Here is a 19951-nt window from a genome sequence, read left to right on the forward strand (position 1 = left end):
TGTTAGTATTTTACATGTGCCCCATGTGTATATGCCTACACATTCTCTTTTATATTTAATATTAGACATAATTCTTTCATGAATTAAGATAAATTGGGGAGTGGGGATAGGGCATCCACTCCGACATTTCAATGCTTTCTGTACAGTTGAGAACACACCGTTCTTCCAAGTGATATTGCACAAAGAACTTCACTCCCAACTTGACCTGTAGACCCTGAAGCTCTCGCTCTGGGAGTCATTTCAATTTTGGCAGCCAAGCAACTAAGAGCCAATCCCACAGCGTTGCACTGATCATGCTCAGCCTGAATTTAGAGCTTGCAGGTGAAAGAAGCTTGAATTGTCCTGTCTGCCTAGACAGTGGTCTGCTTACATGGTACATTTTTCACTCTAAAACATCTGCTGTATTTAATGCCAGAAAGGTGAATTAATTTGCTTTGCAGCTGAAAGTTCGTCTTGCTGCAGAACTGCGTAGAGGGTGATGTTCTTAACGTTACCTTTACACATACACATGCCACACACACAAAGTTAAAACAGCCTTTGAAGCCCGAAGTCGCATAATTGCTTCTGGCTTCATTCATAAATAACTGAATGGAAAGATCCATGTGGTTCCCTGCAGGTATCCTTACAATATGACACTTCAACCAAGTGAGTTCTAAAAACATTTTTTCACCCAGAGTGCTGAAGACAGACTATTATTCCTGCTCTGTGAAAAAGGAAGCACTTATTTTTTTCCCCCTACATCCCCAGTAATTACTGCTCCAGATGTCAGTTTTCCACAGCCAGAGACACAGATTCCAGATAGCAACACCGTCCTCAGCCACTATTCGGGGGGGGTGGGAATGCAATCATTGGATGCATTCACTGCTACGGGAACATGAGTAACTATATCCCACATCATACACATAACTCCTAGGTGTGTACTTAACTTATAGCCGTCTTTAAAAAAAAGCCAATACCACAAACATTCAAGAAAGTAAGATAGTCACCTACTTTGACAGGATCATCTGAGTTGCAGCCAATCTTCTCATTCTGAGACAAAAGCTGGAGCAAGAGACATTAAAATGTCTTTCCCATTGAGTGGTTTCTGCTGCATGTGTGCTTGTATTTTCAGCTATGATGAGATTCTCTTTCTGGCAGTAACTATGAGGCTGATAGAACTGTAAAATGAATAATCATGCTGGCTGGCTGGCTGGCTGGCTGAAAAATAAAGTACTAGCACCACCATATGCTAGAGGTTGGGAAATCTATCAAATACCCAAAGAGCCCTGTGAATCCTGTTTTCTCCGCTTCTCTCTCTGCACTTTATAGTTTTGTTTTTTAACTTACCATCAAGGCTGAGAGATATATGACAGGATATAGTGCTATTAATTTGCCAGGAAAATGCTAAGATGGTCCAAATGAATTTCTTTTCCTATGTTATAAATTGTGGAGAAGGTAGAAATTCCCCCCTCTACAACAAAAAAAAGTTGGGCTTCTTAAAAATGCATTAGTTAAGGAGTAGGCAGGAAATGCATGCTGCTAGATATTCATTAGAATGGGGCCACAAGCTCAAAACGTTGGCAAAGGTACGTTAAAGCTGTATGCATTTTCACCTAGTCCTTGGAAGCAAAAGATAGTTTATTGGCCCGTCATTTCCCTCCACTCACCTACTGCTGAGTAGTATGATATTTGCCTGAAGTGGCCCTGAAAGGGATTAGTTTCCTACTGGTTCCTAAGCCCTTCCCATCTGTCACATGATCTTCCCATTTCTGCCTGGAACACAGCTGTTTAAGTTTGCCTTGGGCACAAACAGATCCTGTGAGACAGAAAACAAACTAACAAGTTGCTTACCTAATTTAAAGGAGATATATGGTGAAAAATGAATTTTAAAACAAGACAAAACATTAGCTTCCCTATATGAAAAATGCTGAGGTGGGTTAATAAATGTAAATTAAATGGATTAAACCCTGTGGTCTAATTGCACAGTGATAGACACTTTTAGTCGTCTGCAAATGTTTGAATTGTTACGTGCTATACGTAATACTGTCTGCTGCGTGACTTCCAGATAAGATTATACAAGACTGTTGGTGGTGGATTAATGTTCTGAGGGGTCCTGTGTGCAATCCTTTGTGGGGACCCTATTTTTTCACCTAAATAAATGTGACTATGGTCAAAATTGGGAATGTATGAGACAATAATCATGTTTCTGCCTTCACACTGTGCTCCTAAAAAAAGTTGGGAACAATCCCTGCTGTGGGCCAGACAGGAGGAATAAGTAATGATAATACGAATGTCTCTGAAATGGGTGCCCCCAAAAGTGGGTGCCCCCCCAAAAAAAATTGGGAACACTTGGGGAAAATGTTTTGATTATGATAAAGTCTCTGCACTGTCCCACATTAAAACCACTTGGGAACAATCTCTCCCCCACCTTCTCAAAAAGTATTTCTATGGGAAGGCAAAGCAAAGGAGGTGAAACAGCCTTAACCTTTCCCTCAGTCCATGCACCCTCCAAAAACCTAAAGAGGTTGACTTATCCTACCCTTTTCTTTCCATCTTTGTCCCACAACTGCCTGGGGAAGTCCTTCCCTCTGGAAAGGAGAGGTGGAGTTAATACAGCCAACCAGAGTGGCAAGGGGGTGGGCCCTTCCAACTCCACCAAGTGGTCTGTGCTGCACAGCTGGAGGAAGCATTGCTATTGTCTCTCCACCTGCTCTGGGTTAGTGATCCCAGCTTAAAAGGTTGTCTGACATACCTTCTTATCTAAAAGTACTAGAGATTTGGTTTTTTAAAATGAAAGCTCAGAGTCTGCGGCATATCCTAGCATGGGCTCTGGTGCAATTACTCCAATTACACCTATATGAATTCAGCCCTATTTAGATCCTAAAGATTACTATTGCCTGGTGTCCACACAACCTACTTAATGATTTACAGCTCTGACTTCACTTTTGGCTAAAAGCGACAGGTAGGAGCAGTCAGGCTAGCTCCTTTAACAGAAATTGCTTTAAAATAAGACAGCTGAGTCTGGTGCCTCTGTTCAGAGGCCTTTGGGGGCACCAGGTTGGTGACCCCATCATGAGATAATTTTAATCTGTTTTAGTATTTTGACTTCTGTGTGTTTTAAAGTATGGTTGTAATTTTATTGTAAACCATCTTCAGGTTTTCTACAATCAAGTGGTGTATAAATTTTATGAAATAAATAATGGATCTGACTTAACCTACTATCACCAGGGAGCATGCGTATTAGACTCCAGGGCTTTTATGAATTCATTAGACAAGTCTCCCAATTCATTTCATATACTTTTATTTAATTGATGGGTTTCATTTACATATGTTAATACTAATAGATTTGTATACACCATAGCTTCTTTCCCGCTCATGGACTACCGGTACTTATGTGAAAGCTCTTGAGTAATACACTACAGGTGTAAGTCATTCAGGAGTAATAAAATAAAATAATAAAATAATAATTTCATAAAATATAAATGCATATTATAGTAATAAATATAATATAAATAAATGTTATTTAGGAGGAGTTAAAAAGGAGGACTTTAAAAAAAACAGCTTGCAATTTCTTCACACATTTCCATTTTAACAGCCAGTTTGCAGTGCCTTAATAGGAAACTGCTTTTCATAAGAAATCTGTATTTCAGTGTACTTAATTTATAGCTGTCTTCAGTGGGCAATGTTTTCTTTAAAAAAAAAAATTTTGGTGTGTCATTATTTTTAAAAATAAATTATTACAGCTCTGGGATAGCTCAGTCGGCAGAGCATGAGACTCTTAATCCCAGGGGTCATGGGTTCGAGCCCCACCTTGGGCAAAAGAAATCCTGCATTGCAGAGAGTTGGACTAGATGATCTGTGTTGTCCCTTATGATTCTATGCCAAGAAAGAACTGAACAAGCTATCCATAAATCTATACTGTAAAACCATAAAATACAAAAAAACAAAACAAAAACACTTTAGATACAATTTCTAAAAGTAATGGCTTGAATTCCAAGTCGCTAAGATTTCAAAATATTAAGCAGTTTATAACTGCCTTTAAATAAAAAAACTTAAAGTACCCTGTCCCCTCCTTCCCTCTGCAAGCTTCTCCAGGTGTTCAAAGGCCCTTCCTGAACAACACAGGTAGAGGCTGTGGGGGAGGAGAAACCCACTTTCTGTGAACTTCCATATTTCAATTTATGTTAGGATCCAATTCTGATTTTGGCAGCAGTCCACAATGCCCCAACCTACCTTATTCAGGAGAGCCCCTTACCGTCCAGAGAAGCTTCTTGATGGGTGCAGGTGGCTGCAGGAGAAAGGATGTCTGTAAATGTTAACCTGTATGCTCCCTGAGGGGGAAAACAGGTCTCCTAACAACACTCAACACACTGAACAAACTACGGCTCCCAAGATTCCCCACCATGCAAGAACAATTGCCTCAAAAAAAGTTTTTTCACATGCTTGCAGACTTCTAAGGTTTGAAGTTTTTTTCAACCCCCAAATTAAATAATAAAAGTATTTAAATTAAATCAAGAGGATGTACCTCATCTGCCTCATCTGAGGCACTCTCAGCCTAGGATCAGACTGCAGATTACACTGATATCCTCAGATGTTTTTTTCTAATCCACTTTGTATCTTTCCCTAATCCGCTAATTCCCTAATCGCCATTGCTAATCATCTGATCAGTTTCAATTCCTAATTCAGGTTTGCTCTGGTTAATCCTAACAGCTACTGTTTTGCCACATATCCTAGATGACAACTGATGTTTAGCATCCTTGAATCAGTCATTATCACAGGATTCTGGTGTGGGGAGGGGATACTCCTTTGATGTGGCTTAGAATGCCACTATTATTTCCTGCTCTCTTTTTGCATGCTGAGCCAAAGGATGGTTTCTACGGATGGGAGAGATGCTTGTATTCTGCACAGCATCGCCACTCAAGCACAAGAAGATTGTACTGGGTACAGAAGTCAGCCCTGAATAATGTTGTTTACATTTAAAATAAAATTTCTGACACTTAAAGTTGCAAAGATGGGCTGCAAAGTGTGTGAATAAAATCTAATCAGTTTTTTAAAGCTGGGGGGGGGGGGGGAGCCTATTCATTACCAGCAGCCACAGCCCTCTGCCTCTCCCTGTGACTAACTGAAGCAGCATAAATGATTAATTCATACAGGGGATCATAGAATCCATCTTTCTTGACATGAAATTTTGATTATCGACATACATAATTTTAATGTCTTTCTATTGCTACATGCCAAATATACACAATGGTGGCTTATTCTAATAATGACTAAATAGGCTACATCCCAGGAGTTTGATTTATAGCTTCCCCTTTAAATTTCTACCCAACTCCAGAGCTGAAAGCTGAAACCAGCTTATTCAGGGCTTAGCTGTGTCCTGTCCCTGACATTTCTTGTGTTCATTCCAGCTTTTATAGTTTCGTAGAATTGCTTGATACAGTCCATCTTGCTGTCTTCCTGCTACGGAAAGACTGCTTCCTGCTATATTATGCATAGAGGCAATGCTTTTTTTCTTAAAAAATGTTTAGGGGTACTCTCATTTTGACTCCAGAAAAATCACCATTTAATAGTTCAAATCGGGGGAAATAAATACAGTAAATGGACAAAAGTACAATGATTCACAAAATATTTAGGGGTATGTGTACCCCTGCGTCCCCCCATAAAAAAGCACTTAATAGAGGTATCTCTATCCCTATTTCATAACACTGGATCAGTCCCGCAATATAAAGCCTGCATTTTATTTTTAAAGCATTGTGATATGCCTATAAAGAATTCATCTCCCTGTCTACTGTTTATTTAATCTGCTATATCTCCATTTAATCTCTGTCTAGAACTCAAGGTAATGTATTCCAGTTGTAGTCAAAACAGAAATATACGTAAAAGTACTATTAAGCTGTAAGAGATCTGACTGAGCAACCTACACCGGAACTGAGCATTTTGTTCCTGGATTGCATCCATACTCATACTTCCTATTCTAGTTCTAGGCATCACAGTCAGCACCAGCAGTCAAACCACCTGAGTATTTACATACCCATATCAGATACCCAACATGGAGCTCTCCAGATGTTGTCTGACTACAACCATTAGCCCCACCCAGCATGACCGACAGAGTTAATGGGAGTTGTAGCCTAACACCATATAGAGAGCACAATATTGACTACGCTGCTGTAATCAGCTCTGAGTGAAGAGAGATAATAGCACTGCTGCTGTCCAACAAGTGAACTTCAGCAGAAGTACTAACGTATTAATCATGAGATACCCTAGTTGGGTTGTTGAAAATATTTCCACAATCACTGAGCATATTGTGGTAAATATTTTGGAAACAATAAAAAAGCTGGGCTACATCAGAGTGAGATTATTCACTTTACAACAATCAAGTACTTGACACAATGATCAAATCAGGAGCATATATTGAATAGAAACTGTACTAGCTGTTGGACACCCTATAGCAGGGCAGTCCAACTTTTCATACCAAGTGGACCACAAGAGTACTTCAACATGGAACCAGCAGGCTGTACACTGACTTGTCGCACAGGAGAGCAAGGCCAAAATTTGACACTTTCTTGCAGCCCTCATGCTGCCTTCCCAAAGCCAGCTTAGTGAAGTGTTGGGCTTTGGGAAGGAGGTACAAGGCTCTGCAAGGGTCTTAGAGCCCTCCCATCTTCTTCCCAAAGATGGTAATGTGCTAACTAGGCTTTGGGAAGGAGGAAGGAGGACTCTGGGACCCTTTCAGAGCCCTCACACTGCCTTCAAAAGCCCAGCACCTCATTACTTGGCTTTGGGAGAGCAGTACAAGGGCTGGGAGGGGAGGGTTGGTGTCAAATGTTGCTGAGGACTGCCAAAAAAGGCCTCAAGGGCCACATGCGGCCTTCAGGCCATGTGTTGGACCACTCTGCTCTATAAGTTAGTACAAGAGCAGAGTACCAACTGTCCTGAGCAGGCTCAAAAGAGCAGTATTCCACCAAACCCTTGATAACTGTCATAGATTTTGGTGTCCAGAATTGAAAGCAGAAATGAATCCAGTTCTGCAGTTCTAGATCAACTGGTCCACTCTTGCAGGATGATTCTGAAGTCTGCTTAGCAAACCCCAAACATTATGAGTGGGATTCAGCAAAAGTGAGTATGATTTAAAATATGTATATTTATATTATAAATATTTAACATATTTATAACCTACCCTTTGTCATGGGATCTCAGGGTGAAGCAATAAAGAATTATTTAAAACAACAAATCTACTAAACAAAACATAAAAGCAGATAAAAATCAGTTAACATCAATCACAAAACTACAGAGAATCATCTATAAAATTCCCAAGCTAACCATTTCCAAATGTTTGAACAAACAGGCATGTTTTAAGCTGGCGCCAAAAGAAAAGAAGAGCCAGCGACAGCCATATCTCAGAGGAAAAGATGTGCCAGTGTTGCATCAAGAGTTGTGGCATTGCCAGTCTTAAATCAAACACATGAGCATCACATGGCAAGACCTGAAACTAAAACAGGATCACCAAGCAGAGAAGTAATTATGTGTTAAAATGTTATGCCCTACAGTCACACTGACCAGGCCACACCTTGACCAAATCAGACACTCCCATAGATTTCACACCAATTCAACTCACATGTTTATAGAATCCAAAGTTAAAGGGATAGACGAGAGCAATGGCATGTGAGCATACCAAGCGTCATGGCAGTCTTAAAGTGCACACCAACTGGGAAGCTGGACAAGAACATGAGCTTCTGATTACACAGGATTCTCCTCTTTGTGCCCATTGTGATGGTGGTGGAGGAAAGCATCCTGGCATCTCTGCTCCCCTCCCAGCCAAGTAGGAGATGGCTGGGAAGGAGAGGGCAGAGGGGCACCCGGGCAGACCTAAGAGTAAACTTAATGCCTCTGGTTGCATTGGAAAGACTGAAACGGGTCCTTCCCACAAAGACACAACCACTGTCTTCCATTGCCCATCTTTACCCACTGTCAGGTTGTGGTCTGATGCCAGATCCCACAGAGAAGGCAGGTATTGTTGGACCCTTGATTGCTCTGAGTGAACAACTCACCCCAGCAAAGGTTGAGTGCAGACTAAGCTTTTTAAGCCTCCCACCTCCACCTCTTCCAGGCTCCACTCTGTTGTGGATAATTTTCAGATTCTTAAAATGCCAGTCTTCTGGCCTGAAGATGGGTACTCCTCCATTTATAGTTTCTCACCTAGTGTACTTCCAAGGCTGCTGGACGTACTGTGGGAGACCTTTGATTTCTCAGGGGAAGGTGGCTGGGGAGCCTCATGCCTTTGATGCTATAAGGGAGGTTTTTCTGGGGGTTCCTGATGGTCAGCCTCATGCTCTGTGGACTCAGTGGTTCTCCAGCACCAGGCTCCAAGCCCTGAACCTAACATGGCTACTTGTCTGAGTCCTCTGTTGAAGACTCTATAGCCTCCAGCTCTGAATCTTGTTTGCAGCTGGGCCCTGAGGTCGTGACACTCACCCCTTTTGCTGCAGGGTGGCATAATGTACTTTGAAGTAATCTAGGGCAAGATTGATCTGGACAGATCTTCCTTTTAGTTGTATAACTGCCTTACATTTTCATTGTATTTCCTCGTCGCTTTCCAAATGGGGTGGGGGGGGGAGTTCATTGCGCTTGTTGGTCTAGGATGATAGAGAGTGCCTTAATCCTCTTTAAATGCACAAACCTAACATTCTGGTATGTGACTGAATCACTCCTGAATCACTGTGTGTCGGGAGGCACACATTGTCACCACTTTAAAAGAGAAAGGTATTTTCAGCAGCTAGAGGAGGGTGATTGGAGTCTAGGAACAGTAGAAAGAAAAAGTGTTAAGCAGCTGCTTCCACAGCTCATCTCCTGTTCCCCCAATCAAACTGGCAGGCTCTTGTGTCTCTCAGCTAATCATCACTTCAATTTATTACAGCCAATGGACCAGAAAAAAGATCTGCATTTGTAAGAATGTGATCATTTAGTGTGGCAGCACATGCACTTTGGAACTCCCTGCCTCTTGAGATTAAGCAGGCGTCTTCACTGCACTCTTCGGCACCTGCTAAAAGCATTCATGTTTAGACAAGTATTGCAACTTTTGCATGCTTTGAAGTATGTTTGCGTTTTATCTTTTTGTACACCTAATTTGGTCCTCATGTCTTATATGCATAAATCAGATATTTGCATATCTGATTTGCATTGACTCATGTACGCATTTTGAATTTTAGCAATTATCATCCAGTGTCAGTAAACATTAGAAACTTGATCCATGAGATTCTTTGGTGGTGGGTGGTTTTTTTGCTACAACGAACTAACCTTGCTTCCCACCATGGCATCAGCAAGAGCAACTGAAACCTGGTTTCTGGTGCATGAGAAAGGAACTGTAGACCTATCCTTGCGATCTGGATTCTGCGATTATCCCAGTATGAAGTTATTCCATAAATATTATCATACTGTGAGAAAACTGATCATATGCATCATACTAAAGTGGCAAAATAAAGTTCTTTTATACTCCAACATAAAAACTGGGATATAAGACATATAAAAGGGAAGTGTTTGTGATCTAGAGGTTTATTCTCTTCATAAATCAGATCTTTGCCAGTTAACTAGGCAAAAGGGTACTCAACAGAAGTGCATGACATAGCATTGCAGCTGAAACAAGCTTATAAAAGTATTTTGTAATGATAAAATAATTAGGAAAGATATTGCCAATCTGCATAAATATCATTTCCCAAATAATTGTGAAATAAATGTAGACAGATATCCAGAAATAATCAAATATTTCTTCATCAAGACAGAGATGCTGATATCCATGTGCTTTTTGCCAGTCACATTGCAGAACTTTTATGCATTTGGTTAAATATTTACAGTCCACCCAAGGCCTGCTGGGGCAACATCTCATTTTCTCCCTAGAGGCTTGTAGGGATTGCAACTTTATTATCATGGTCATCATCATCAATTACATGATCATTAATTAAATTTCTATACCTCATCTGATATACAATACTATAATAACAAACAAAAACACTCCTCCACAAAGTTTAAAATGCCATAGATTGTTCTGATTATTAATATTATCCAACACAAACCCATTGAAATGAAAAAGATTGTGTTCTGCCGTTATGATAGTCTCTAACTCTTTTTTGTTTTATGTCCCTTTGCTTTTACCTGTTTTTACAAAGGGGGGGGGGGTGGAACAGTGGTGAGAAAACTCTCAAATGTCCCTGATTCTGTTTGATGCAAATTTACACTTATTAAATATATAATGAATTAGGCATTATAGCTGATGTTAGGCATTTTCCTACCACATTCCTTTCTTTTTAAGTCACAGATGTGCCAAAATGACTTATTCCCTTCATGTTCTGGCTTATTTGGGTGTGCAATAGCTGACCTTTATCTGATTGGCATCTGATAGAGCACTGGTATGTCATTCTGTTTAAGAAAAATATATGCACTCTGTTGCCCTGGAGTGGGGAGTGGATGGACAATATTCTAGGAATTATCATTGCTACTCGTTATGCTTGTTTGTTTTCTTATTCTTTCAAACATGGCATACAAAACGCAAAAGTTATGATTACTGTTTTTAATGGCACGTAGACAATGATTGTAACTATCACAATATGACAATACAGCCTCATTTCTCCCCTCTGAGATGGACAAATAAAATATTAAGAAGTGATTTAACTTCTTGCCTGCTTTATTGTTTAGACTGAGAATGCCCTGGTACAAAGAGGCATGTTACCCTTAAGTACATCAACACATCAGCAGACATACCACCTCCGTTTAGATCTCCAGGTAACTAGTACATCAAATCCTATATATGTATTCTATCATATCAGCTTTTGATCATACTTGGATCTCTTATACTTTCAACTTAAGAAGATCAACAATAATTCACAGAATTACAAACATCAAAAGCAGACTACAGCCAGGAATAAAAACATGCTATTATCCTAGCATCCATTTCTAAATCTGCATTATATTCCAGCCATTTGAATCAATAAAAGAAGCATTCTGATAGAATAATCTTACTTAAAACATTTACAAGAGAAAAACCCAAATTGTTAATTCAGTGTATAATTCCAGTACTTTCCACTGTGACTTCTGATGTGTCCACCAGCATTAGATATGCATGTTGAGTATTTTCAACTGACACATCATGATTTCCTAAACCCAGATAAACTATTCACCCTTTAAGACTGATCAAATGGATCAAATGCAACTGCAACTTAAAATGTTGTAAGAACTGTAAGAATGCTACATAATATCACATTTGTTTTTCATGTTAGTTTCTTGTAACAAACTACTGTATATAAATGAAAAATGTTACTATATATTAACTGTATTATACTCAAAATATGGAAACACAGACAAAATATTGCTGCATCTCAATGAAAAGCCCACTTTCCTTTTCTATCCTGTTGCTATTGTGCATTGTTAAGAGTTGCATATCTAACAGATACAATATTAAAGCGCAAAGGGGGGGAAATAAAATAACTTATTTCTAACAGCTGGTATTTTTTTTAGACATAGGATGCTAAAATCAGACACACACACACGAGTGCTAACTCTATTTGTTCTTAGAAATATCACAAACCTTTGAAGAAAACCTCCTACAGAGCCACTTGTACCAGACTCAACCTGATGTTTTAAAATCAGGCACAGAGATCTCCAAGCATTAAGTTGGCCCAATCTGAACTATTTGTTTTATTTGTACAGTACCAGCAACTAGTTAGTGTAGCAGATCATTCCCCCAAAAAAGAATGACCCAGTAAAATTGCTCTTCCTTTTTCTGTATCTCTGGTTTAGAATCATTATCTGTTTTCCCAGTCTAGTCTTAATGCTGTACATTTTACAGAGTATATAGTTCATTACATGACCAACTGGTCATGTTGTTCAGATGCCTGATTGTCATTTTCCAAAGCAGCTACTCTATTCCCAATTTAAGAATGGTAAGTGCAATGCCCCACTTCATGGATCACTGCCTTGCCGTGGTGAAGGGGCTTGAATAACTCAGAGAAGTTATGAGCTATGCCGTGCAGGGCCACCCAAGATGGACAGGTCATAGTGGAGAGTTTTGACCAAACGTGATCCACCTGGAGCAGGAACCGGCAAGCCACTCCAGTATCCCTGCCAAGAAAACTCCATGGACAAAGGCAACAAGCATATAAAAGTTATGACGCTGGAAGATGAGCCCCTCAGGTCGGAAGGCGTCCAACATGCTACTGAGGAAGAGCGGAGGACAAGTACAAGTAGATTCAGAGCTGATGAAGCGGCTGGGCCAAAGCCGAAAGGATGCTCAGTTGCGGATATGGCTGGAAGCGAAAGGAAAGTCCAATGCTGTAAAGAAAAATATTGCATAGGAACCTGGAATGTAAGAACCATGAACCTTGGTAAGTTGGATGTGGTCAAAAAATGAGATGGCAAGAATAAATATTGACATCCTGGGCATCAGTGAACTAAAATGGACGGGAATGGGCAAATTCAGTTCGGATGACCATCATATCTACTACTGTGGGCACGAATCCCGTAAAAGAAATGGAGTGGCCCTCATAGTCAACAAAAGAGTGGCAAAAGCTGTACTGGGATGCAATCTCAAAAATGATAGAATGATCTCGATACGAATCCAAGGCAGACCTTTTAACATCACAGTAATCCAAGTTTATGCACCAACCACTGGTGCTGAAGAAACTGAAATTGACCAATTCTATGAAGACTTACAACACCTTATAGAAATGACACCAAAGAAGGATGTTCTTCTCATTATAGGGGATTGGAATGCTAAAGTAGGGAGTCAAGAGATAAAAGGAACAACTGGCAAGTTTGGCCTTGGAATTCAAAACGAAGCAGGGCAAAGGCTAATAGAGTTCTGCCAAGAGAACAAGCTGGTCATCACAAACACTCTTTTCCAACAACACAAGAGACGACTCTACACATGGACATCACCAGATGGGCAGCATCGAAATCAGATTGATTATATTCTCTGCAGCCAAAGATGGAGAAGCTCTATACAGTCAGCAAAAACAAGACCTGGAGCGGACTGTGGCTCAGATCATCAGCTTCTTATAGCAAAATTCAAGCTTAAACTGAAGAAAGTAGGAAAAACCACTGGGCCGGGAAGATACAATCTAAGTCAAATCCCTTATGAATACACAGTGGAAGTGAGGAACAGGTTTAAGGATTTAGATTTGGTGGACAGAGTGCCTGAAGAACTATGAATGGAGGCTCGTAATATTATACAGGAGGCAGCAACTAAAACCATCCCAATGAAAAGGAAATGCAAGAAAGCAAAGTGGCTGTCCAATGAGGCCTTACAAATAGCGGGGGAGAGAAGGCAAGCAAAATGCGAGGGAGATAGTGAAAGATACAGGAAATTGAATGCAGATTTCCAAAGAATAGCAAGGAGAGACAAGAAGGCCTTCTTAAACGAGCAATGCAAAGAAATAGAGGAAAACAATAGAATGGGGAAAACCAGAGATCTGTTCAAGAAAATTGGAGATATGAAAGGAACATTTCGTACAAAGATTACCATAATAAAAGACAAAAGTGGAAAGGACCTAACAGAAGCAGAAGACATCAAGAAGAGGTGGCAAGAATACACAGAGGAATTATACCAGAAAGAAATTGATGTCTCGTAATCCCCAGGTAGTGTGGTTCCTGACCTTGAGCCAGACATCCTGGAGAGTGAAGTCAAATGGGCCTTAGAAAGCACTGCTAATAACAAGGCCAGTGGAAGTGATGATATAAAAGGATGTAATATAGAGGAGGGAGAAAGGTTGTTTTCTGCTGCTCCAGAGAAGCGGACACGGAGCAATGGATCCAAACTACAAGAAAGAAGATTCCACCTAAACATTAGGAAGAACTTCCTGACAGTAAGAGCTGTTCGACAGTGGAATTTGCTGCCAAGGAGTGTGGTGGAGTCTCCTTCTTTGGAGGTCTTTAAGCAGAGGCTTGACAACCATATGTCAGGAGTGCTCTGATGGTGTTTCCTGCTTGGCAGGGGGTTGGACTCGATGGCCCTTGTGGTCTATTCCAACTCTATGATTCTATGATTCTATTCTATATTCCAGCTGAACTATTTAAAATTTTAAACGATGATGCTGTCACGGTGCTACACTCAATATGCCAGCAAATTTGGAAAACTCAGCAGTGGCCAGAGGATTGGAGAAGATCAGTCTACATCCCAATCCCAAAGAAGGGCAGTGCCAAAGAATGCTCCAACTACTGCACAATTGCACTCATTTCACACACTAGCAAGGTTATGCTTAAAATTCTACAAGGCAGGCTTAAGCAATATGTGGACCGAGAACTCCCAGAAGTGCAAGCTGGATTTCGAAGGAGAAAGCTAGAGAGTTCCAGAAAGACATCTACTTCTGCTTCATTGACTATGCAAAAGTCTTTGACCGTGTCGACCACAGCAAACTATGACAAGTTCTTAAAGAAATGGGAGTGCCTGATCACCTCATCTGTCTCCTGAGAAATCTCTATGTGGGACAAGAAGCTACAGTTAGAACTGGATATGGAACAACTGATTGGTTCAAAATTGGGAAAGGAGTACGGCAAGGCTGTATATTGTCTCCCTGCTTATTTAACTTATATGCAGAATTCATCATGCGAAAGGCTGGACTGGATGAATCCCAAGCCGGAATTAAGATCGCCGGAAGAAATATCAACAACCTCAGATATGCAGATGACACAACCTTGATGGCAGAAAGTGAGGAGGAATTAAAGAACCTTTTAATAAGGGTGAAAGAGGAGAGCGCAAAATATGGTCTGAAACTCAACATCAAAAAAACGAAGATCATGGCCACTGGTCCCATCACCTACTGGCAAATAGAAGGGGAAGAAATGGAGGCAGTGAGAGATTTTACTTTTTTGGCCTCCATGATCACTGCAGATGGTGACAGCAGTCACAAAATTAAAAGACGCCTGCTCCTTGGGAGAAAGGCGATGGCAAACCTAGACAGCATCTTAAAAAGCAGAGACATCACCTTGCCAACAAAGGTCCGTATAGCAAAAACCATGGTTTTCCTAGTAGTGATGTATGGAAGTGAGAGCTGGACCATCAAGAAGGCTGATCGCCGAAGAATTGATGCTTTTGAATTATGGTGCTGGAGGAGACTCCCATGGAGTGCAAGAAGATCAAACCTATCCATACTAAAGGAAATCAGCCCTGAGTGCTCACTGGAAGGACAGATCCTGAAGCTGAGGCTCCAATACTTTGGCCACCTCCCAGGAAAAGACCCTGATGTTGGGAAAGATTGAGGGCACGGTAGAGAAGGGGACGGTAGAGGACGAGATGGTTGGACAGTGTTCTCGAAGCTACAAACATGAGCCTGACCAAACTGCGGGAGGCGGTGGAAGACAGGAGTGCCTGGTGTGCTCTGGTCCATGGGGTCACGAAGAGTCGGACACGACTAAACGACTAAACAACAACAAAGTGCAATGCCAATGGACAGCAAAAGCGGTCTAAAGACACTCTCAAGGCAAATCTTTAAAAATAAAATGTAAACACCAACAACTGGGAATCACTGGCCTGCGAGCACTCCAATTGGAGAATAGCCTCTACCAAAGGCGTCATGAACTTTGAAAAGCACAAACTCAGGACAAAAGGAAGAAACAAGCTAAGAGGAAGGCACGTTTGGCAAACCCTCACCGTGATCAACTCCCACCCAGAAACCTATGTCCCCACTATGGAAGGATGTGTGGATCTAGAATTGGCCTCCAGTCACTTACGGACTGACTCACTGTTAAGAGCATATTCATGGAAGACAATCTTACTTAGCTAAAAGTGATTGCCAAAGAAGAAGAAAGAAAAAAGATAGTTCATTAATAACAAATTAAGTACAGCTGATCTGAGTGCTGTAAAAGTTTTTTTAAAACTTCAAAGGGCTTCTTAAAGGCTGTGAATCGATCAATCATGCTCAAGGTGGCTTACAAATATATATAACAAACATAACAAAAGTAGTCATAAACAATAAACAAAACATCAAAAGCTACACAACCAAATTGAACAGTAACAACAGCAACAACCTCCTAGCTGGCCTAGGACCAGGTCACCTGAAAGACCCTTACACACCAACCAGATTGCTGGTCATCATCCTGACTGTCCTGCAGCTGCCTTGCAGTCATTTCACTTGCATTCAAACCAAAGTTTCAGTGCATTGGCATCTGCATTTTGGAACACTGTTCCTACAGATGTCCGGCAGGCACCCACAATTTTGATGTACTGATTTGATTGTATTTTGGTGTAGACTGCCTTTTTATATATATTTATTTTTACAGATTGGTAGTTTATTAATGCCCTTGTAAGTATTGTTTAACTTCAGGCAAGGTGGGGGCCTAATGCGCTTTTAGTTCATACACTGGAACAAGTTCTGGGCTATATAGAACAATGGTTTGTATGCCCCTCTGAAAAGAATTAAATTTCTCATTCTTCTAATCTCTAAAACAGGAAAGATCAGCCTGGGGTCCTGAGTTATTGTTGGATAATTTATTTATTTGACTTATTAGTTGCATGTTGCCCAAAGGTCTTACAACACATTTAAAAACAGAAACATAAATACATTACAGCATTACAAAGGATGCATATGAAACACACGCACCTTGACCACTATCACCCCTAGCAACCGTGGCCAATGGTCAGGGATGATGGGAGCTGTAGCCCAATAATATCTGGGATCCCAAGGTTGGGAAAGCCTTTTTTAGATAAACTAGAATGAATATAATGCCATTTGGGAGAAATTCTTTTTGAAGTGCATAAGAAACAGATTGATCATTTTCGATAAAGACACTTTTAATCAAGTGTAAGCACTTCAGTGTAACAGCCACCAGCTCATAAATCATAGGTTTAAAATTAAAAATCCCAAGCTGGTACTTCTGAAAAATTAGATTCTGAAGTGCTCTAGAGATAATTAGCTTTCCTTTTACTCTGTCAGCAAAGTCATTCCAAAGCCTTTAAGGATTATACAGAAGAATACAAAGAAGTGCAAATAGAAGTCTCCTTGTGCTTCCTGCCCACCCCTTCTCACTACAGCCAATAGTCACTTGTCTTCCACCCCAAAAAAGCCATACCTGGAGTGGCATGCAATGTTGTTGTGGGACCTGCAGTTGAAGGCAGAATCAACAGAATTTGAGAAATGCCTGCCACTTATGGAAGAGCAGTTTAGATTCAAGTCATACCATTTTGCAAAGCTGACTAGGAATATTTTATTTCAAAGACACTGGACACAGTTCAGAGAAACGGAAGTACAGATCAGCAAGTGGGAGCTGCACAAACATACAGGGTGGAGTGAAAGAAATGGGGTACAAATGGTGAAGAAAAGCCCTTTGCCCCACTCTTGCACCTGCCACCCTTTCAGAGTTTCCTATTTCCCATCTGTTCCCATGCTCCACCCTTTACCCAGCTCTCACCCATAGCCATTGGTGGTGGAGACAGAAAGAAAGTAAAGCACTGTATGTTCAATTTCTTACCCACACCAACAGGGCAGGACATAAATTGAAATATCCCTATAATCACTTACAAAAGATACAATCTATATCCATTGCTGGAATTGTATCAGCCATGAACAATGCATTTCATGCTACATTAACTCTGTGGAAATTAACTGATCCATATATAATTATACCTTGTGTGCTGTTTGTACTTCTAGAAAAGTCAGTGGAAATGAATTAAACATATAGGTAGTCTCAGACACACAGTGTATTTGTGTGTGTCTAGATTCTCTCTCTTACACACACACACACACACAATAAATAGATAGATAGATAGATAGATAGATAAACAGATAGACAGACTCTTCTGTCATCATTATTCCCTAAAATGTTGAATATTCAAATATATTTCCAAATGAGCTGAAATAAAATTAATTTAGCAAGAATTTCACATGGGAACAGTAAAGCAAGTTCACTGGGCAAACTCAAAATAACCTCTGTTGCTTGGGTAAAGCACATGAGGCATGCACAATTTATAAAGAATTACTTCTGAAATTTAAATCTACCCATATTCTTCATATATTGTCCTTTTTTAACTAAACAAAGGCAGAATCATGAATACTTCAACCTGGAACATCAGTGGCTGCATTTCCCCCCTCCTTATAGACAATAAGGTGATAGAAGACGTAACGGTTATTGACTACAGTACTATGATCCAGGGGTCCCAATGAACACGTGTGGGTTTTAGGTGCACCTAAAACTCCACCTACACATAGGCTGCTTTGTTCTTTTCACTGACTCAGGTAATGCTATATATATCCTATGAGGAATTCCACTTCACATGTGGGAGTTCCCACATGCAACAGGGGAGTCCTGGATGTGTGAAGCTCCACCAGAGCTTTGGTTCAGGTCCTATTAAGAAAATATATCTCTGTGAGATACATGTGCTTTGATTCACAGGGACTTATTTTTGGGTAGACATTTTTTAGCAAGAACATGCTATTAGACCCTTAGGAAAATTTGCCATGAATACCCTACTTTTTCTCTCATATCCAAATGGGCCAAGGGCCAAAAGGCTGATTCAGTCATGGTGCCTTAGGAATCCATCACTGCCCATGACGTTCTACCAGACAGTGCCTGCAAAGTTACCAGATAGCAACATATAGTAGTCCCTGCTCACACTGTAGAGATGATAACATGGTTGAATGCTACCATTCTACCATGAAGCAGGTGAGATAATTCTTTTGCTACTTCCCATCCAGAAGCCCTTCATCAAAAGAAACATCACTGCATTGTGGGCGTGAAGAATGGAACTGCTGTCCAGGTCCATCATTGGTAATTGGTTTTTTGGGACCTGACTACTCCTCCTTGGTCAACTGTGACAGGCAAATAGTTTGGAGATATGTATGCCTGACATTTTTTGAAAGGCAATATGCAGCAGTGGTCTTCCCTTGTCCTATGAATCATCCAGTGACCTTTAAAGCTGACAACGAAATCTGACATTTTTTCTTTTGCCTGCTGTTTGTTTTCTGCAGTTTGAAAGCCTTTGCTGAACATTGTTTGTGCTGATAAAACCCAATAATTAATGTTTTGCATAAGAAAAAAACGACTTCTGTATAGGATTTGCACATTTCATACAACTTGTGCCAACAAATTCAAGTACTCTTGACAGGGAGACGCAACCAAACCAGGGAGAAGCAAACATGGGTACTTACCGTGATAAGTTCCTTCTCCAGGTGAGGGGGCCCTGATAGGCCTGTGGCAAGTGGAGTGGGCCTGGGGCCTGCAGGTAGGCCCAGAGCCTGTGCCAGGCCAGGCAAACAGGAGCTGCTGGTCCCTCACAACCTCCGTGGCTGGGGGACTCTCTGCTGCTGCTGGATTCAGGAAGACTCCGGGTCCCCCTGCAGAGAGATCCATCTCTCAAACGGCTCTGAGGAAAGCCCCTTCCGCTGCACTGAAGCCCTTTCCCGAGGCTGCCCACCCCACCCCACACAGAAGGCCTTCCAAGGTTATAGGCCCGGTGTGGGGTGGGAAGGCCATGAAATGGACGCCAGGAGAAGGGAAAGGAGAGAGTGGAAACCTGGCAGGAGTTCCGGAAGGGAGCAGAAAGAGGAGCCAGCAAGAAAGAGACAAAGGAAGAAGAAAGTCCATTCCAAGATGGCGTTCCCGCCTTTTCTCTTTTGCCTAGAACAGCCGGCAAAGCCACCTGCGGTGGGGCTGTTAGGAAGTGGAACTGGAAATGGGGTTGTCTCAGCCCCACGTGTATTCTATAAAAAGATTTTACTGCCTGCCAGTGGGGAGATGGCCAGAGGCAACCCAAAGAGGCTCTGTCTCTCTCTCCCCCCCCCTTTCTCCTACAGGAGAATGTCCCTCCTTTCAAGCGGCAACGTGTTGCATTCACTTCACTTTTTAAGGTGCACACTTTAAAGCTTGTAACCTGTGAAGCCCAGTAATGTCCACAACCCTCCCAGGCCAGGATTGAACACCTGAAAACTGTTTTATACCAATCCGGAACACTGATACCAATATTGAGCCTATTAAACCAGTGTACTTCCTCCTT

The 19951-nt window shown here is 41.1% G+C and overlaps 1 protein-coding gene across 3 annotated transcripts in view; it reads right to left on the reverse strand.

Moving 5' to 3' along the window:
- The window catches only part of ESR1 (estrogen receptor 1), a 201512-nt gene extending 181798 nt beyond the window's left edge, over positions 1-19714 (reverse strand). Inside the window, exon 1 of one of the 3 annotated variants that reach the window (XM_028723695.2) lies at positions 19107-19714. The gene's annotated coding sequence lies outside the window, so the exon portion shown is untranslated. Of the gene's footprint in view, positions 1-990; positions 1652-19106 lie in introns of those variants that run through there. The other 2 variants (XM_077925904.1, XM_077925899.1) reach the window with 2 other exon arrangements.
- Positions 19715-19951: the final 237 nt, after the last annotated feature.

This window comes from Podarcis muralis, chromosome 3 (assembly GCF_964188315.1).
Source record: "Podarcis muralis chromosome 3, rPodMur119.hap1.1, whole genome shotgun sequence".
Taxonomy (NCBI): domain Eukaryota; kingdom Metazoa; phylum Chordata; class Lepidosauria; order Squamata; family Lacertidae; genus Podarcis; species Podarcis muralis.